This window comes from Pinus tabuliformis, chromosome 5_2, assembly GCF_031772625.1.
Source record: "Pinus tabuliformis cultivar Carrire ecotype Pingquan chromosome 5_2, CPIR1, whole genome shotgun sequence".
Classification (NCBI taxonomy): domain Eukaryota; kingdom Viridiplantae; phylum Streptophyta; class Pinopsida; order Pinales; family Pinaceae; genus Pinus; species Pinus tabuliformis.
The window spans coordinates 285467996-285487995 of NC_142306.1; the positions used below are offsets into that span (position 1 = coordinate 285467996).

Sequence of the window (20000 nt, forward strand, 5' to 3'; positions counted from 1 at the left end):
AAGTTACTCTAGGGATAATAGGCTGATCTTCCCCAAGATTTCACATCGACGGGAAGGTTTGGCACCTCGATGTCGGCTCTTCGCCACCTGGGGCGGTAGTACGTTCCAAGGGTTGGGTTGTTCGCCCATTGAAGCGGTATGTGAACTGGGTTCAGAACGTCGTGAGATAGTTCGGTCCATATCCGGTGCGGGCATTAGAGCATTGAGAGGACCTTTCCCTAGTACGAGAGGACCGGGAAGGACACACCTCTGGTGTACCAGTTATCTTTCCCACGGTAGACGCTGGGTAGCCAAGTGCGGAGTGGATAACTACTGAAAGCATATAAGTAGAAAGCCCACCCCAAGATGAGTGCTCTCCTATTCTTACTTCCCTGAGAGACCCTAGTCATGAACACGGCTGGGACAACGACGGGTTTTCTGTCCTTGCAGGGGATGGAGCGACAAAAGTATTGAGAATCCAAGATAAGGTCACGGTGAGACGAGCCTTTTATAATTATGATAAGTGTCAAGTGGAAGTGCAGTGATGTATGTAGCTGAGGCATCCTTACAGACCGAGAGATTTGAACCTTGTTCCTACATGACCCGATCGATCTGATCGGGTACTATCCATCTATTCTTTTCTTTGTTCAATTGTTTGACAACATGAAACTATGAAACCAAATGCTTTTCCCTCCCTCTCCATTGGATAGGAGTGCAGAGGAGGGTTCTCTACCTAGTCCTAATCCTTTTCAGAATTGGGGCCTCACAATCATTAGCCAATATGCCTTTCTCACATTTATGCCCTTTCCAGTTCATGGTTTGAAATTCTGGTGTCCTAGGCGTAGAGGAACCACACCAACCCATCCCGAACTTGGTGGTTAAACTCTACTGCGGTGACGATACTGTAGGGGAAGCCCTGCGGGAAAATAGCTCGGTGCCAGGATGATAAAAAACTTAATGCCTCTTCTCATTAGAAGGTCGTCTTCTTTGAAACCCATTTCTTACATATTTTCTATCCCACTCCACACTTTACTTTTATTTGAAACGCAATACATGCGCTCACTTATAGCGGATGCGATAAATTTGCTTCTGCATCCTCTTACCCCGAAGAGAGGAATCCCTTCCTTTTGGGAGGGACTCCTGGGAACGAATCCAGTGGAGACGGGGCGTGTAGCTCAGAGGATTAGAGCACGTGGCTATGAACCACGGTGTCGGGGGTTCGAATCCCTCCTCACCCACCCCGAAAGGGGACAAAAGGGAGGCCTTTCGGAGGTAGGGAGATTATGATTGGGATAGCGCAAAGCTATTGAACTTAGTCTTCACAAAGGGTCATTTATCGAAAATGATACCCGGTACGTCTGAGAGTAACCAGCATATTTTTTTCTGAACTCCTATAAATCTTCCTCATTATTAGATTTAGATTAGGGTTATAGAACGAAAGATTCTTCTAAATCCGAGGGAAAATATGAGGGAAAATAGATTGACAGCATGCAGGGATGCAATTCTGACTTCCAGGGAATGAACTTATAGTTCTAACAGTTGGTAACGGATCGAGTGACTAGTAACGGGTCAAGCAAATAGAGGCCTCTTCACCTTCAGCTCTCAAAATGTCATCACATCAGGAGAACAATGGATTTTTTTCTTCGAACTTTTCAGTATTTCGATGAGACATTTGTTTCTATTTTGCCTTTCCCGTAGGACCGGGATCCTATCTTGATCCTGTGGCGATTGTGCATTCATATATTATGAATAAGGACATGTAACGTTTGACTTACACCTAATGGTAAAAACGAGCTTTATTTTGAATAAAACGGATCTCCCCAAGTAGGATTCGAACCTACGACCAATTAGTTAACAACTGACCGCTCTACCACTAAGCTACTGAGGAACAACGGAGGGTTCCCATATACGGGCAAGATTCTTGTTCTTTGGACCGACCCATGATCATCAGTGTATAAACAAGAAACTCAATAAGGTTTTTTATCAACTCTTGGACAACCCACCCTAGAGGTATTGACCTATAAATACAATAGGATCTATAATTATTGCTACCATTCAATATTAGGTATTACTTAAAAAAAGAATAATTCGATTATATAGAACCTTGAAATAAAGAGATAACTTTGAGATTTAGATAAAGGAGGATTGGCGGTGAAAATAGCAGTTTACGGGAAAGGCGGAATCGGTAAATCAACAACTAGTTGTAATATCTCAGTCGCTCTAGCGAGATGTGGTCAAAAAGTGTTACAGATTGGGTGTGATCCCAAACACGATAGCACTTTTACTCTTACAGGATTTCTAATACCTACAATTATAGATACTTTACAATCTAAGGATTATCATTATGAGGATATTTGGCCCAAAGATGTAATTCAGAAGGGTTATGGAGGGGTGGATTGTGTGGAAGCAGGGGGTCCACCCGCAGGAGCCGAGTGTGGAGGATATTTGGTGGGAGAAACTATCAAGTTGTTAAAAGAATTAAATGCATTTTACGAATATGATATTATATTATTCGATGTATTAGGTGACATGGTCTGTGGAGGTTTCTCCGCTCCATTGAACTATGCATATTATTGTGTTATTATTACAGATAATGGATTCGATGCATTATTTGCAGCTAATTGTATTACTGCCTCTATAAGGGAAAAATATCGTACACATCCACTCCGATTAGCAGACTTGGTGGGAAATTGTACATCTAGAAGAGATCTTATAAATAAATATGTAGAAGCCTGTCCAATGCCCATAATAGAAGTATTACCTATTATTGAGGATATCCAAGTTTCTAGAGTAAAGGGTAAAACCTTATTTGAAATGGTTGGATCTGAACCATCCCTTAACTATGTTTGTAATTATTATCTAGGCATAGCAGATCAAATATTGTCCCAACCAGAAGGTATTGTCCAAAAAGAGATTCCATATCGGGAATTATTCAGTTTACTCTCTGATCTTTATCTAAATCCCATTGGTGGTGGGGAACAGAAAAAAAATAATAAGGAAAATTTACTTGGGTTTACGAGGATTTAGAATCAACAATTTCTCCACTTCTCCACAATTTGTTGTCAATTTGTTGGCAACTTTATTATTTCTTGTTATCATTCTTTTGTGTTACTAGTATTTTTATTCATTATTTCTTTTCCTTATTTATCCTTAGCCTTTTATTCCCTCCCTATTATGTCGACAAAAATTGTTGAAACTATAACGCTTGAATGTGAAATGGGCAATTATCATAGCTTTTGTCCTATTAGCTATGTATCCTGGTTGTATCAAAAGATTGAAGACAGTTTCTTTTTGGTAGTGGGCACAAAAACATGTGGTTATTTTCTCCAAAATGCATTTGGAGTTATGATTTTTGCAGAACCCTGCTATGCAATAGCAGAATTAGAAGAAGGAGATATATCAGCCCATTTGAACGATTATGAGGAATTGAAAACGCTTTCTATTCGGATAAGAAAAGATAGAGACCCCAGCGTCATCATATGGATAGGCACCTGTACTATAGAAATAATAAAAATGGATTTGGAAGGTATGGCACCCAAATTGGAATATGAAATTGGAGTACCAATTCTAGTGGCAAGAGCAAATCGACTGGATTATGCTTTTACTCTGGGGGAAGATACTGTCTTAGCTGTAATGGCACATCGTTGTCCAGACCAGGAATTCCCCATTGGTGAATCAAAAGAAACTAAAACAAAATTATTCCCTTTTCCTCTTCTGAAGGAAAAGAATTTGGTGGAATATGCAAATCATCCTCCCTTAGTTATTTTTTGGTGTTTACCCTCGAATTTGGTTTCTTAATTTGATACAGAATTAAGACGCCAATTCAACAAGGTATCAGGTTGGTTGCCCGCTCAGAGATATGCCGATCTTCGATCACTAGGTGATGGAGTTTATGTTTGTGGGGTTAACCCATTTCTTAGTCGTACAGCAACAACTTTGATAAGACGAAAAAAATGCGAATTAATCGTAGCTCCTTTTCCTATTGGTCCGGACAGAATGTGTGCTTGGATAGAAAGGATTTGTCCTGTATTTGGTATTGAAGCCTAGAGTCTGGAGGAAAGAGAGGAACAGATATGGGAGAGTTTAAAAGATTATCTTGATTTGGTACGCAGAAAATCTGTCTTTTTCATGGGAGATAATCTAATAGAAATATCTATAGCTAGATTCTTAATCAGATGTGGTATGATCGTTTATGAAATTGGTATTCCATATATGGATAAACGGTATCAAGCTGCTAAATTAGCGCTATTACAAAATACATATATAAGAATGTGTATGCCCATACCACGAATTGTAGAGAAACCAGACAATTCGAATCAGATACGACATATGCACGAGCTACAACCCGACTTAGCCATCACCGGAATGGCTCATGCTAACCCGTTAGGGGCGAGAGGAATTGGTACTAAATGGTCAGTTGAATTTTCTTTTGCCCAGATTCATGGATTTGCCAATGCGAGAGATGTAATCGAGTTGGTTACCCGACCTCTACGACGTAACGAAAATTTAGATAACTTGGATCGGACCACCCTGGTTCGAAAGAACAACGAGTTATATACCAGTACTCCTGTTAAATAAGATAACAGATAATATATATTAATAGCATATGCAATATCTAGATAATATAATATTTCTTATAAATCAATTATGTTAAATCGAATATTTCTTTATATAATATAAAAACTATTTCTATACTTAGAAATAATATATATGATAAAATCATAAATTTATCAAAATAATTCTTTGATCGAGATCAAAGGGAGTTTTAATATGATAAAAGTACTTGGTCTACTATTGGGTCCATTATCCTCATGGGTAGAAGTTTCAGGTCCGATCATCATATTTGGGCTATATTATGGATTTATTGCTACATTGCCTTTTGGTCCCTCTAAAATCTATTCCACGAGATCCTTCCTTTTGGGAAAACCTGGCTATGGTATAATAGCCATAAGTGGTTCTATTACGGGACAATTAATAGGATTTTTGTCCATGTATTATTCGCACATCTATGCAACGCTGTGGGAACCTTATGCAATAACTTTATTAGTCGTACCATATATGTTCTTTTGTTTTTTCCAAATTATGGACAAACCTTCAAGTTCTGAATCTCCGCACCTCATGAATTCGATCAGCAATCCAAAAGCTCTAAGTCTATTTATGGATGGTCTAATTCTTCAATTGTTGAATCCCATTCTTTTAGCAAATCCTATATTAACAAGACTGGTGAACCTATTTCTTTCTCGTTGCAGCCCTAATATATCCTTTATGAGAAGTGGTCTTTGTGGTTGGTTGGGCAGTCATATTATATTAACAATTTTTATAAAATGGGTATCTTTCCGTATAGATCGTAATTCACTTATCGATAATACTTTATTAAGACGTTATATCAATCGAACCTTTAGTTTACTTATTCTTTGTTATTGTTCATTCTATTTGCGTAGAGCCCCATTACCTTTTCTTAAAGGTAAAAATTATGAAGACAACAATGGCCGCTCTGTGACTATGGCTAGAGATGACCACTCTGCGGCTATGGCTAGAAAAAACCTTTTTGTGGCTATAGATCCACAAAAACTTCAAGAACTTATAAAAGAAGAAAAGTTCTTCTGGCAGCAACCATGGCCCATTATGTGCTTTGATCATAATAGGGTTTATCAACCGATACGATATATTGGAAATAGCCCATTTACTTGCCTAGGTCCTGTGAGTACCGAAGTCTCTCACTATTTTTTTGGCGCATACTCAAGTGATGGAAAAAAAAGAATCTCTTTTACGTTTTTACCTAGTGTATTGGTCCTTGGGGAAAAGCTCGGTGAATATAGAGATTTATTATATACTTCTTGCTCATCTCAGGATCCTTATTATAGATAGAATCATACCATGAAAAGAAAAAGAGATTCTTTAGGGAATCAATTTTCGGATCGAGTGAAAGATCTAAGCCATGGATCTCCCGGTGAAAATGTTATAGAAAGGAGAGTGAAATTCTCCAATTCTAAGGGGGATTCTTTTACTAAAATGTATGATCCATTCCTTAATAGGGCATTCCGTGGAACAATAAACAAATTTGAGTCCCCCCAAATGTGAACGATTCGATCATTTCGAATCTTTCGGATTTCATAGAGATATCTGTGAAAGACCCTAAAGGGGGATTCCCGAATGATCCACTTGGGTATGGGTACCATATCTCTTGTCTTTGGCAGGAATTGGAACAAGAAAGCTTTCCACTACCCTGGGAGCCCTTACCTACATATACTATTCGTTCGCTTGTCCCGGTCACTATATCCTCTAATCCTGGAACTCCTCAACCCAAATATGCTTTAAATAGATTTAAATTGAAAATTTTCTCTGATCTGATCCAGATCCCAGAAATCAATCCACCATATTGGTTGGCATTAGCCTTGAGATCATCCATTATATATGTCCCACGACAAGTAGCTAGATGTAATGGACCGATCTACACAAACCTTTTAGTTTATGTTTACACCCGATTTGATCATCTTATAAAACCTTCGCCAACAGGTATCATAAGAATGGAATTGATTCTTTGTATGTTTAAGAAGGAATACTTTTCATTTACGAGAATTTGTGTTTCCTTTTCGAGTGTTTGGCGCAGTATGAGTGGACAATACTATGAATGTCTCGCGCGGTTATACCTCGGAATAAGCGTTATTCAATGGAAAAGAAAGATTTTATTGCCCTTTACAGGGAAATACTATTAAATGAACCTCTCCAAATTAGAGAAATTCGGAAACATGTGCCTTGATGGTCATCTGGTTTGATGATAGGTGAATATGATGACGTAGACCCAGTTCTATTATCATCGAATAGGATTCTCTCAAGAAAGATCAAAGATACAATGACCTTTGATATTGGGAAAAGACGAATAGGAGTAGTTCAAAACCGTTATTCTGCCGAGGCAGATTATCGTCGGAACTTAATCCAAGGATCCATACATGCTAAAAGACGGAAAATTATGATATGGAAGAGGATACAACTGAACGTACATTCCCTTTTCTTTTTGAAAAGAAAAGAAATGCGCGCTTATCCTAAAGATTATTATGACAAGTCTGATTCTTGTAGAGTGGATAAGGAACAAATCGAGGAAGAAGTTAGGGAAAAAATCCAGAGAGTCGAAGATCCATTATCCCAGCAGACAATTGCTGAGTCCTTATGTTTAACGTGGCCAGAATTGCACTATTTCAGAGGTTTATTATTAATGGCTCACTCAAATATTAGAAAAAATATTATATTACCATCACTTATTATAGACAAAAATATGGGTCATATTTTATTATTTCAAGTCCCCGAATTTTACAAAGATTGGGAAGAAATGAGGAGAGAAATGCATGTCATATGCGCTTCTGATGGTACCGAATTGTCTGAAACAACATTCCCAGACAAATGGGAAACACAAGGTATGCAGATAAAGCTTCTATTTCCTTTTCGTTTGAAGCCTTGGCATAGATCCAAACCCCAATCTGCAAAAAGATTGCGTTGGAGTTATTTAACGACCTTTGGATTAGAAACTAACATACCTTTCGGTGATCCAAACTCAAAGCTAGGAATTTTTTCCAAATTTTTAAAACCCATCTTCAAAAAAGTGAAGAGACGATTGATGGGCTACAATAATAAGACGCGTTCCATGAGTTGGATATATAGACAAGAGTGAACTTAATGACCGGATACAAAATAAATTACTAAGTGAGACTACCCCTATGGGTAGTGCAAATGATTCATCCGAAGTTAATGATCAATTTGGATATGAAACCCAAACAATTAAAGTGAAAGATCAAGATGATTGGACGACCACAATGAAAGAGCAGATCGAATCTATCGCGATCATAAATAGCTCTCCTATAACTGGAATGTCTCTGGTGGATTCAGAGATTCATACCAGATCGAAGGGAAGTTTTACATATTGGGATCAACATTAAAAAAATGATTGGTTCATATTCGGTGAATACCTATTTTATTTCGAAATAAAAGTGTACAATTAATCTGAAAAAGGTTCTATTCAATGAAATTTTTTATCAAAAGAAAGGACCGAGATCTCTTACCAAGTTTTATTAATTTCATTGCATCAAATATCAAATTTTGGATTCAATCCGCTTGGATTCGATCCACGAGGAATATAACAACAATTTACAGATGAATATTCATTATCAATAAAGATATTTCAAGAATCAATAGAGGTAAAATTACCAACTACTATTCAATCAACGAAAAAATACAAGATTTTGAAATTCGTCCTGATCGAAACATGTTCTCAATGTCCCAAGCATATATATTTCACAAGATATGGCAGATAAGGGCATTAGATATACAAAGAATATTGGATCATGAAAAACCACAAGATCTGAAAGAGAATGACTGGAAACAATGGTTGAGATGTTTTGACCGGTACAATTTATCCCCACAGATATGGTCTAGGATAAACCCAAATAAATGTAGAAATATAGTAAATAAGCAATGTACGTGTTATGAAGAACGATTCGTTCCTTATGAACAACAAGAAGATTCTATATTTTCGACTGTGATGGAACCTTTTTTGGGACTACTTCGGAAAATGAACAAACGTTATAGATACGATCTCTTGCCATATAGTTATCTCAATTCTACAAAAGATTCGGATATTCTCAATTTGACAGATATTCCCGGACCACCAGTACAACCTGCTATACCAGATGAGCGAGATATTACCGATCGTGAAGGAATTCTCAAGGAAAAGTTTATTAATGATATTATCGAGGAGGATTGGAAGGGTACCAATTTCAATATCATGAATGGTTCTCGTTCTACTGTTGATATTTACGATGCTATACGTTGTTGTGATTACGATCATACAACAAGTATTGATAGGCAAAAGAAAAAGACTAATCTTATTACGAATCAGCAGGGGATTGACAAGACGCAAAGAGAAAATGTTGGCATTATGGATTCTCCGAAAATTGAGAAGAGAATATCCCAATTAGATCTCAATTTCTAGTTATTCCTGAAACTTTCGGGAATAAAGAACATATATTATGAAACTAAATTAAAATTCATACCAGGAAATTCACTTTTATGGGAAGAACGAGATCGGAAAAAGATAGAGGAAGAAGAACGGAAGGAAACAACAAATGTTCTAGAACAAATAATAGGTATTAGATCAAATGTTAAGAACAAACAAGTAGAAGATGGTCAAGATAAAAATGGTCAAGTAGAACATCAAGATGGTCAAGTAGAAGATCAATATGGTCAAGATCAAGATGGTCAAGTAGAAGATGGTCAAATAGAAGATCAACAAACTGATGGAAAGAAAAAAACTAATAAAGGTCTTTTTCAATGCAAATTAGTAGACGTTCTAGGGAAAAAATGTTTCTTCTATCTGGCGAATATTTGCAGGGTTATGTCCGGAATGAAGGATTCGGGAACATATCTTCGGATCCAAGAGGGGAATATTGACCTGAGTCTAATGGCCTTTTGCATTGCTATTCAGAAGAATAGCAGTGCAAATAAAATATCGAAAGAACTTGCTCTTCAGAGGAATGTTTGGGGAAAGGTACGCAATGAAAATGAAATAGGGGAAGATAGAAAAATAATGGTCTTCCAACCATATCGTTTATAAAGCATAGTGGATGACCAATTCCTGATGTATAAAATCGTAAGTATTTCATTGAAGTTTAAAAAAAGAGCCATAGAATGGATAGATGGAGATTTTTATGATGGATCTGTGCAACGCGGGAAAATTCTGGGGGATGAAAAAAAGATTTTTAGTTCCCTCAATTTAGAAGATATTTTGCTTCCAAAACTTCGTAGAGAATTTCAAATCTTGAATCAGTTTGATTTGGAGAACGATCATGTAGGATTTTCCAATGGAAAAGACATACAAAATGATGAAGAACTCATGGGAAGAGACCAACATCTTAGCGTAGACACAACACAAATAATTAAACGTTTTCTTTGGCCTAGTTATCGATTAGAGGATATTACTTGCATGAATAGATATTGGTTCAATACAAATGATGGGAGTCGATCCGTGATGTTGAGAATACGTATGTATCCCCTAACTGCCAATTGATAATTTTTTTGCTTCAATTCCATTTTCGTAAGAAAAAGAATGGATTGACTCAATGGAGTTTCAGGATATGGCAAAAATTGAACCAATATGTTCGTTCTGTTTCATCAATGTGAAAATACTCTACATCTCGTATCATATTTTGCCATAGGTTAAAACCAGATGTTCCTCCAAGAAGATAGGAAGAATCCGACCATTTTTTCTTAAATGGTCGGATGGAACAAATCAGAATTATTATATGAACCATCAAAATGAAAGAATGGATCTAATTCTTTTTTCTGACTCGAAAAAAATTAAGCCCTGGAAAAATTTTTGTTTTTTTTATGATCAATAATTTGTCCATTAGTTCATCTTTGATTCCCGATAAACAGAGAGGATCTGTTGAATCTCAAGTATTTTATTTAACCAATCGGGTCCTAAGACTTACCCAGCATCTGCAATTGCACGGAAGAGACTATTCATCCCAAAGGGGTTTGTGGAAAATTTTGAGCAAATGTAAGCAACTTCTGGTTTATCTATCCAAGAGGGATAAACTTTGTTACGATGATTTAATTGGTCAATTGGGTATCCGTGGGCTAAAAACCCATTAATTTCGAAGTTTTCAATTCCAATCCAATTTTTAGAGATCCAGGATCCGGTCATTCTTTTTTCTTTTTATTTTTCTCATTTAGAAAACGAATCGAAGAGGGGTTACAAATGATCATGCTTGCTGAAAGACCCCCTGATGGTAAGTATGGGTCCTCATTATCCATCGATACACGTTGTTCTTTGACTTATTGCTAGATGGTAAAGATTTTATTGGTTGTGAACCTCTATCAAATTATTTACATAGGGGGTAGGAAGCAAAGGTCTTAGAACTGAACAATATCTCCCCTATGTAATGTAATGGGATTATTGTGCTACTATGTCTGCAGAGGAAATAAAGGTAAATGCGCTGAAAAGATCGATCAGGAAATATGTATCCCAAAGGGCTAGCTATAGCAGAGTGATTATGCTAAAGTTGGGTCGTATAGCTTTTTTTTATAGCCTGGTCTTTTTCATGGCGAATATCGATGCTCAAACTTTTTATTCTTATATTTTCCAAAAACTCAATTCTCTTCTATTTTTGGAGATAGGGACATGATATATGATCTATTTCTGCTACAGGTATGCGAATGATGCATAATCATTATATCACATGAATCGTTTACCTATGACTATTAAATCTCCCTATAAAAAATGGATCTCCCATCCTCGATTTCGTGGATGAATACACTTCGGATTCTTTCAAAGTATTGCTTGTGGAGTATGCGTTTATGCCTGATTAATCCACCCGTTGTTGATTGGAAAAACGAACGATTGGTAATTTATAGTATTTATTCTGGAATTTGCATCTTTCGTGGAAATTGTGTTGAGTATTGTTCATCAAATTTTCTTTTTATGATTGAAGAATATGAACTCCCGACCTATGTATGATCGTCATGAATGAAATTATGATTATATTGCTCCGGGACGTTTACCAATATCGGTGATCGAAGATTCGAGAATTAAAACAATTCAAAGTTTAACTTGTCTGTCCGAAGGAACTATGGACGAACATTCTGACCGATTAAAGAATTTCTACCAATTCTTCAGATTCAGTTTGGATTCGATCAGAGACGACTGATGGGTCGAGACCATACCTTTTTCTGGATGGATCATAAATAAGGATCAGGATATTTATAATTTGATTAAGAATGTCACATGTATTATTGATCAGAGTCTATTATCAACCAATGGAATTATAGACCAGTTCATGTAATTCCCAGATCCATTGAAATACAAATATTTCAATCTGATTAGGTATGTGGATAAGGTCACTTTTTTTTTTTAGTGAATGCGATCATGAGTCAAAATACTGGAAATTCTCGCGCACATAATGAATCCACCTGGATATCTTTTTCATCTAATAAGTATGATGAGAAGTATAATTCTATTCCTGATCTTATAATAGAAGATCATTAGATAATGGAAAATAACAAACTAAATATAACTTTTGTATCTGAGAAGATAAAGGTATAAGGGGTTGATCTATTATGCTCGAGCATACACTTATTCGAGTTCGAGGTGCTTTCTTCATTATCTATTGGTATTACGAGTCGAAACATGGTTAGAGCACTTATGCGTCGCCAATACTGCATACCGTCGATTCAAATTCAGTAGCATATTCAGATTATCTTAAAATATAGCTGGCCAGGGGCATCTTATCGATCTTTGTTATAGCTATTGTAGACGCTGAAATAACTATTTTATCAGCTACTGACATCGTATCATATAATCAATTCGTATCGATCAATTTCATTTGTCGAAATGGTGATGAAGTATCGTATATCGGTATATCTATACCTTATCAAAAAATAAGGTATATCTCAGAAGATATATCTATTCTATATGACCAGAATTTATCAAAATCTCCATAGTATTACGGTCGATCAAAAACATGATTGATCCATATAAAAATCATTAGGAAAATTACCTGTCATGATTGGACCATATTCGGGGTGATCTGGGGGGATCGAAATGATCCAAAAAGTACAGATCGGTTCCAAATATAATGGAGATTACAATTATTGATTCATTTTATATTCATAATATCCCGTTATTAGCCATCTTTATTGGGCATATATTAGAAGATTTGGCTATATATGATCTTATCAAATTAAAACTTTTTACTAACTAATGGAGATCCAATGGCACATTCGGTCAAAATTTATGATACATGTATTGGTTGTACCCAATGCGTACGAGCTTATCCCACAGATGTATTGGAAATGATATCTTGGGAAGGATGTAAAGCTAAGCAAATTGCTTCTGCTCCAAGAACAGAAGGCTGCGCAGGTTGTAAGCGGTGTGAATCCGCTTGTCCAACAGATTTCTTGAGTGTACGTGTTTATTTATTGCATGAGACAACGCACAGTATGGGTCTAGCTTACTGATCAATATGCACAATAAAAAAGGTTAAATCCATTTCATATTAATATTTTTTTTATCCACTGATAAAAACCCATACTTGAGATCTTGGATCAAGTATGGCTTTTTATCAGTGGAGATGCAAAGTATCTTCTATAATGAGCGAATTACCTTGGCTCACTCAACTATAATTGTTGGTTTGCCTATATCTGGGGTTCCTTAGTCCCATTATTTCCCACCCATAGAAGGAGGGAATGATCTGATTCGATGGTATACTCTAGGTATTTGTTTACTCTAACTCCTTTTCATTATATATAAATTCTGTCCATTACCATTTCCAATTTTATAAATTATTGATCCAATTGAAAGAATAAAGAGTATAACTGGACTTATTGATTTTCATTGGAGAATGGGAATTGACGGATTTTCCATCGGACCTATTTGACAGGATTTATTACCACTTTGGCCATTTCAGTTGCTTGGCCAATTACTCAAAATCCTCGATTGTTGCATTTACTGATGTTAGAAATATGCAGTAGCCAATTATCCTTGGTATATTATACCTTTATTTCCTATGCGAGAACTGGAATAAATTTTCGTTCACCCACTTCTATCCGTACAGAGGGAGGGGGGGAAGACGTTTCTATTTGGCCACAATACACTGCGAGTAATTATATCTTTCCGCTAATCGGAGCTTTAAGTATAGGTGTCTAGAGATCTGATAGACCAACATTAGGTTCAGGAATATTGGATAAGAAATAGTATTCTATTTAGGGTTCTTCATTGCTTATACAATGAAATCGCCAATTTTTTCACATACCCAGTTACCCTACATGGGTAAGTGCATTATTATAATACATGTATGCTTTAGTAGCCAGAGTTCCATTGAAAAAAGGGAATGGGTTAATTCAAACATGGAATTGCTACCTCATCTCATTTTATATTTCTTTTCGTTGTGGTTGGTAATGATAGGAATGGTTCAAATCGTCTATGCAGCTCCAACTTCTCTGGTCAACAGAATTGGAAAAGGAGGATAGTATTCACTATCCCATATGGTTTTGTAATTATCGGTTCCACGGCAGATACAGGTCTCAATGGATCCATTTGAAAATGATCTTTCATGAATCAATTGATGCAACATTTTTCTTCTTAGCGGGAACAAGTGACGATAGGATACGTACTCTTCTTCTTGATGAAAGAAATGGTAGGTCTATACCAACTATGCCTAGTAGTTTTGAAATGGCTTCTCTTGCATTGCCAGAAATCAGCGGTTTTGTGGTAGAATCTATGAGATTCTCTTCCCGATAAAAAAAATGACTGAATATTCTTCGACCTTTCAAATTGAATCATTGTTATTGCAATAGCGGAAATTGGAACAATATGAACTCCCATCCACTTGTTGTCTATGTTACATTGAATATTCTATATAAGTTGAAAATGTGACGAAATTTCATTTAACAGATTCTGGACCAAGAGATATTTTCATCCTGATATGTCTCTTTCTACTCATAATATGTAGGTATTGGTGCTTATCGTGCCTGATCCAGTTATCTCTCTATTCAATTTTATTTCTTATCTTTTTAAATTTTAATGGAATGGAGCAAATGAAGGATTCGTCTTTCTTTTATTTGAATCTAATATAGTTCAAGTTATTTCAAGTAGTGATTCCATCATTCTATAATCACTACTTGAAATAACTTGTACCAGTTACTGATGTCACTTATCAATCACATAAAAGAACTGGATCAAATCTATCTTTCCTCTTCCTTCCAAGAATTCGGTCCATTTATGGTTCCAACCATCCATAGCTGTGTAACCCTATTCCTAATAGATTGACCCCCAAATAACGAATCCAAACTATAAAAAATCCTAAAGAAGCCACAATTGCCGGTTCCTCACCCTACCAACCCTTATTCATTCTAGTATGCAGATAGATTGTGAATATGGTCCAAGTAATTAATGCCCAAGTCTCTTTTGGATCCCAGCTCCAATAAGATCCCCATGCTTCATTAGCCCATATTGCTCCAAAAAGAGTACCTATGGTTGAAAGAGAAAAACCGAGACCAATCGCACGATAACTCCAATGACCTAATTTTTTAATCAATTGACATTTACGATAATTCGTTGATGAAAAATAAACAGTGTATTGCAAATCACTTTTTTGCTTTTCATGTGAATAAAAATTTTCATTGGGAAGAATGGCTCGGGAAAATAAATTGTCCATCGCACCAAAAATAACCTGTCTGTTTACTCTGGACATAATCACTAGAAGAGCTATTGATGCTAGGGATCCACATAAAAGGGTTTCATAGCTAAACACTATCATACTTACATGCATCATTGACTAATGAGAATGTAGCGCGGGTACTAACATTGCGAATCGCTGCATTTCCTCCGGAAGACCTAAAGTAGCAAAACCAAGAGTTAACATAGCACTTGGCACAGATCGAACTTATTGGAACGTATTGGATAATAGTATTGGATCATGAAATATCTACCTTGACATAAAGTGATCCATTTTGTTAGTATAGTAGTGTATCACCAAGACTGGAAAGGAAGGGTTATAGCTCAGCAAGGTATAGCACCTCGTTTACACGTGCGCCAATGGTTTTTGGGAGAGTTTATCGATTCGTCGGATCCATGAAATAGATTCTATGTGAAATAGTCTTACTCTATAAATTTGTTTCTCTGGGGAACAATAGCATGACAAAGATTAAGTTCGAACTGATTCGAATTACGGATCTAATTGATATGGTCAATCCCAGCTCTGTTCAATGCCAGGCACAATGAGTATAATATGGGGACCTCAAAATAGATTCTTTTCACTCTATGAACTTTTAGGTGTATGAAGTGTCATATTTTACTTTTGGAGCGATAGAAGAGACTCTATTTGAGTCAATCTATGCCCGAGCAAGGCAGACCTACGTCAAAGAAACCTTTTGAATAACTTTGGGATTGCTTCTGAAGGGTAAGAATTTGGAGCACGCGGAGCCATATTAGTATCTTACCGGAAAGAGGAGAATGGCAGACTAACCGATCTTTCCATCAGTTAATGAAAGAGCCCAATGCGATAAAATGCATGTTGGGTTATTGGAACAGTTCAAATTATTTTGATAATAAGAACTTTGATCTGTTCTACTGAGAAGGTCTATGGTTCGAGCCCGTATAGCCCTATACATTCCACTAAGTGATACTATTTATATATATCCCCTCATAGTTCGTCCCTCTGACTTGGCCTTGAAAAGTCTTTCAGATCATATCAATCTCATGTCCTTATCGAGATCGATGGATGGGAACATTGGACCAGAGCAGGCATATTAGTATTTTGGATCGATCGAGATTGATCCGATACTAGATGATCAAACCTATAAACTATTTTTATTTATTTTTTATTGCTAGTTCTTCGAAAAATTCGAGAATTCTCTCGAATATCATATGTTCCAAGCAATCCATAAACTATTTTTATTTATTTTTTATCGCTAGTTCTTTGAAAAATTCGAGAGTTCTCTCGAATATCATATGTTCCAAGCAATCCATAGAGCAGTCATAGTATCGATCGGACATGTGACTTTTAGCTCCATCCAAACGCAACGCATTCCATTGGGGTTGAACAAAATTTCCGTTCAATCGAAAATCTCGGATGTATTTATCCCTTTGCTAAATATCGGGGCGAATATCTTGATCAACTAGGATTCTCTACAATAAGTTATGTGCGGTAAATCGAGCCTATTTTTGAACCATAGAAGTGGCAAGTACGACAGATATTCTGAATACCTGGGTAGAGAAATTCTCTGGAGTTGATCCATCCTAGCTAAAGGCGAACCTTTGGTTCGTTCTCTTTCTTCACCTAAGATCATCACATGGTTTTTGAGACCCAAGATTTTCATATTGGGACAAGCACTCTTCCTTGCCTCTAGTTTCGTTCTGGTAACATATCACAAAAATGCAATCTACCGGCTATGCATATTAGATCTACATCTCGACCAACGTATGCTTTAATCTACCCCACTATTTTATAGAATACACATATTTCATGGAATGCATTCTGGAACAAACAATAGAATAAAGAAGTTTGTTGGGTTGGGATGAAAGAAAGAAACTATTACCCCTTGTCCAGAAATTATGTGGACAGTGACCCAAAAGAAGCTGCTTTCTGCCCCGTTAAAAATAGATCTCTACTCGGCAATAGATCTGTCCGAAATGATTTTATATCATTGTGAGATGAGTGGGCTCATCTCATAACAAACTTATATGTGAAAGATTTGATACATTCCATGGATCGATTGACGCCTACCAATTCTGTTCTCTTGACCTAAACTTTCAAACGAATTAACTGAAAGACAACAATCAAATTTATTTGATTCATCAAATGTTCACTATCTCCGTCAGTAGATGAGCCTTTAAATTTGTATCTTTGTCCCATAACCTGCATAATAATATAAAAAAGAACTTGATTGTATCCTAACCGTGCATGTAAGATAACAAAATTTTCCAGATTGGAAAACCCTATATCTTCTAATACGAGAAGGAAGGATACAAGTTCAAATGGTCTAGATTCATCGAATTTGAATATATGATAAGCGAATAGGGTCGAACTTGTCGACACAGCCACAACCTTCATCATTTTAAACAACGACTCTCCGATCAAATACCCTACCCAAAGTTGTTCAGATGGACAAGATCTTAGTATCAAGATAAAACATACAATAAATATCGAGATAGATCTCGATCTATTCCATTTACACCGAACCATTTTAATGGTTATGGCCCGTTCGTTACAACTTGAATAACGTGGGATCTACCGAACCAATCTGCAAAACTGTGTTAGTTGAAAACTAAAACCTAACAGGGAAAAACAATAATTATCGCCCATGAGTGAATAGACAAAGGATCGATACGAAAGAAGAAAGATTCTTCTTTCACGTTCAAAAGAATGGAGGGAAGATGGGATCGGGATATTTCTCCGGGAGAAATACAAAATACTTCATATTTATCACATATTTGATAATAAGCCATACAACTTGTCTGAGAGTTGAGAGTTAGTCATCGATCTTGCTTTGATCCCCTATCAAAGGTCACCGACCCACATAAGAACTGGTCACTGGCACAAATAACATGAAGAAATGTAACCAACGTTTATTGGAAAAAGCAACCCCAAAAATCTGGGACCAGAAGCGGTTAGCAGTGACCATGGAATAAGTTTCTTCGGCTTGAGTCAGGTTAAAAGCATGGAACGTATTTGCACCATCACCATCTTCAATTAAAGTATTTTCCATGGTAGCACCATGAATAGCGCATAGAAGAGCAGCACCCAATACTCCGGCAACTCCCATCATATGAAATGGATTCAAGGTCCAATTATGAAAACCTTGAAAGAAGAGGATAAAACGGAAAATAGCTGCTACACCAAAACTAGATGCGAAAAACCAACTGGACTGTCCCAATGGATAGATCAAAAATACAGAAAGAAAGAAAGCAATTGGAGAAGAGAATGCAATTGCATTATAAGGTCACAATTGTACAGATCGAGCAAGTTCAAATTGACGTAACATGAAACCTATTAGACCGAAAGCATCGTGAAGAGCAACGAAGGTCCATACACCACCTAATTGACACCAACGAGTCAAATCTCCTTGTGCTTCAAGACCCCATAATAGCAGCAAAGAATGTGCTAAACTATTAGCAGGGGTAGAAACTGTGGTAGTTAGTAAATTACAACCTTCCAGATAGGAACTGGCCAATCCGTGAGTATACCATGAAGTCACAAAGGTTGTACCTGTGAACCATCCACCTAAGGCAAAATAGGCACAAGGAAAGAGCAATAGACCGGACCAACCCACAAAAACGAAACGGTCTCTGCATAAGCAGTCATCCATAGTATCAAATAAAGTTTTTTTCTTCTTTAGAAGACTTTCCAAGGGCTATAGTCATAGCAATCCTCCCATTTCACTATTTTGACCATTTCCGAGCACCCTATATGATAAAAAGGTATACAATGAATTGGGGACAATTTTTCATCCATCATCCTTTAAAAAAAAATATAGGGTTCCGAAGATTCGTTGTTGGAACAAATATTTGAAACTGGACCGAACCGATTCAATATAGGTAAATGCATGATCGCTCGATCCTATGTTTTCAGAGTTCCTATCTGATCCTCGAATCACCTATTGAATAAGATCGATGGAACAATTTAAGGGGAGGGAAGTGCGCTTTCTGCCTTCCATTGACCAGATTCTATTCACAATATATATTCCATTCAATATTTTTTATTCATTCTCGTCTTGAACCTTCTGCAATGCAACAAAATGAAAAGGAGTATTTCTATTCTCTCTCATCCATCTCTATGTATACTACATCGTGGTCCGATACGAATGACTCTATGGGTAGGAACGAGTCGATTTTTTCATAACTCATAGAGCTAAATGAAATGACTCCAAAGTTCTTCTCCTTCTATAGCAAGAAGTTATATATTGAACCATTGTAATCCAAAAGTTAAACCCTTTTTTTCCCTTTTGTTTTCTCTTTTCACATCTTAATTTCAATCCGTTTCTCACCGGTGTAATCACCATACGGTACATTCATATGAAAATATTTAGTACATCATAACAGAATCACATATTTATTTGTGTATCAATTTCGTCTAAACAGAGAAAATACGTTGTCCGTAATTCAGCTCAGAATGGACTTACTTTAGGATCTATATCTCTTTCTGTCCAGGGAAGGGAGAAGGGATCATAAAAATTGATCCAACGAAACATTCAATCAACAACCAAATAGGGAGTTCGATCAACTAAATAAGATCGATTAATTTTGGATAGGAAAGGTCCACTTTCCAAATCTCCATCAAATTTCAATACCAGAGTAGCTTATATATTCATAGGACAATGGATCATGTTCACTTACTTCTCCTCCGTTTTTTCCACTTCTTTTGAAGACTGGTAATTTGAAATTACTAGGTATCCATAATACCTCTAATATGTTCAAAATTGACAAAGATCAAGTAAACTATATACTGATCCTATAGTAGCAGGATGAAGAA

General features: G+C 36.5%; 1 non-coding gene and 1 pseudogene across 1 annotated transcript; both read left to right on the top strand.

Annotated features, from left to right (window-relative positions):
- Positions 1 to 591, top strand: part of LOC149158644 (25S ribosomal RNA) — a 2892-nt pseudogene extending 2301 nt beyond the window's left edge.
- Positions 592 to 1143: 552 nt separating this feature from the next.
- Positions 1144 to 1217, top strand: TRNAH-AUG (transfer RNA histidin (anticodon AUG)). Its single transcript has one exon. It is a non-coding gene; the product is annotated as a tRNA-His (tRNA).
- The last annotated feature ends 18783 nt before the right edge of the window (positions 1218 to 20000 follow it).